Source organism: Lemur catta, chromosome 8 (genome assembly GCF_020740605.2).
Source record: "Lemur catta isolate mLemCat1 chromosome 8, mLemCat1.pri, whole genome shotgun sequence".
NCBI lineage: Eukaryota > Metazoa > Chordata > Mammalia > Primates > Lemuridae > Lemur > Lemur catta.
In genome coordinates, this window is record NC_059135.1 from 17,168,153 (window position 1) to 17,169,908 (window position 1,756).

The 1,756-nt window shown below is 41.7% G+C and overlaps 1 protein-coding gene across 1 annotated transcript in view; it reads right to left on the minus strand.

Annotated features, from left to right (window-relative positions):
• Nucleotides 1-1,182, minus strand: part of TTLL4 (tubulin tyrosine ligase like 4) — a 40,815-nt gene extending 39,633 nt beyond the window's left edge. Inside the window, exon 1 of the mRNA XM_045560065.1 lies at nucleotides 85-1,182. The gene's annotated coding sequence lies outside the window, so the exon portion shown is untranslated. The remainder of the gene's footprint in view (nucleotides 1-84) is intronic.
• Between the last annotated feature and the right edge of the window lie 574 nt (nucleotides 1,183-1,756).

The following is a 1,756-nucleotide window of genomic DNA, read 5'->3' on the forward strand; positions in this document are numbered from 1 at the left end:
AATAGGTGCCTACTCCATTCAAAGTAAAACCCCAAGTCTTTACCAATGTCAACAAAGCCAACAACATCCCCCACCCCCCATTACCTTTCTTTCCTCGCTCAGTCCAAACAGGCTCCCATAGCTGCTCAGGCACATTGGGCATGCTTCCACCTCAGGGCCTTTGAAGTGATCAATCTCTCTGCCTAGGCTTTTCCCTCAGTTGGGTGCACTGCTCACTCCCTCACCCCCTTCAAGTCTTTGCTCAAATGTCACCTTCTAGTGAGGCCTACCCTCACCATACAACTCAGCACTCCTCATCCCCCTTTCCCTGTTTTATTTTTCTCCAGAGCTTTTATCACTGTCCTACATATTACATATAATTCACTTTTTAAGTTTACTATCTCCCCTACTAGAATGAAAACTCTATGACAGATAAGCACTGTTTTAACTTCAGTGCCTAGAATAGTATCTGGCACATACAAAGGACTCAATAAATCTATATTGAATTGAATTGAAATAATCTGGATAGGAGTAAATTATGGTAGTCTCCACAAAAGCATTTTTGCTAAAGTGTAAACAGAGTGGGCAATGAAGATGATGACTAAGCAAAATTCCTTATAAAAATAAGGGCATCTTGTCTTTCATTTCTAAAACAATTGGAATTTAAAGAAAGGTAGAAAGGAATCTCTTCCTTTTATGCATGGAGAAATCAGGGCCCTGGAAGCTTGTCATAAGCCATCCATGAGTCAAGTGTAAGCTTTCCAGTGTTTCCAGTTAGATTACAATCCTAATGGGTCTGCCTAACACCCCTTTCTGGTAAATTGTAAAATCTCCATAAATAACTGCCCTTCTAAACCAGCTGGGATTCCCTATACATTAAAACTCCACTATATATTAAAACTAGTCACTAGGCCTGAGGTGTCAAAGCAACCACATTTATCTGTTTAATCCTATCCTTTCCTATTTCAGCTCCACTGGCCTTGGCTTGAAAGCAGGTGACCACATGTAGCTCATTTAAGATGGATGAAGCTGGAAGGCAGGAAAAGATATAAATAAGGCCCTAAACCAGGATCTTGTACAAACAGGACACCAGTACTTCTTCCAGCACTACACAGAAGCTAAAAGAGGGGCTGAGCCTCCCAACCCCTTGCCCTGGAAGCTTCAAGTATGGTGAGGCATAATTTTTATTAAAAGAGTTTACAAGCAGAACTACAAGAAAGAAAGAAAGAAAGAAAGAAAGAAAGAAAGAAAGAAAGAAAGAAAGAAAGAAAGAAAGAAAGAAAGAAAGAAAGAAAGAAAGGAAGGAAGGAAGGAAGGAAGGAAGGAAGGAAGGAAGGAAGGAAGGAAGGAAGGAAGGAAGGAAGGAAGGAGAGAGAGAGAGAGAGAGAAAGAAAGAAAGAAAGAAAGAAAGAAAGAAAGAAAGAAAGAAAGAAAGAAAGAAAGAAAGAAAGAAAGAAAGAAAGAAAGAAGATATACTCCCCACCCCCACTCATGGATAGGAATGTTGGCTAAGGCTGGAGAACCCCTCAATAACAGGGACTGATGGCATTTATCCCCATATCCTAGATCTGAGAAAGGCTCTGTCTTCATCACCCACCTGGGGCCAGCGCTCCTAAAGCAAAAACCTGCTGGGAGGATTAAAGGAGCTCCAGAAATGAAGAGATCTCTCAGTCAGAGGTTTTTCCCTAAGGTTGGGAGGTAGGTTCGTGGGGTCAAAGGCACATTACTGGAGAAAAGACCCCTGGACGTAGAGAAGGAAGGAATCTTCTCTGGCACC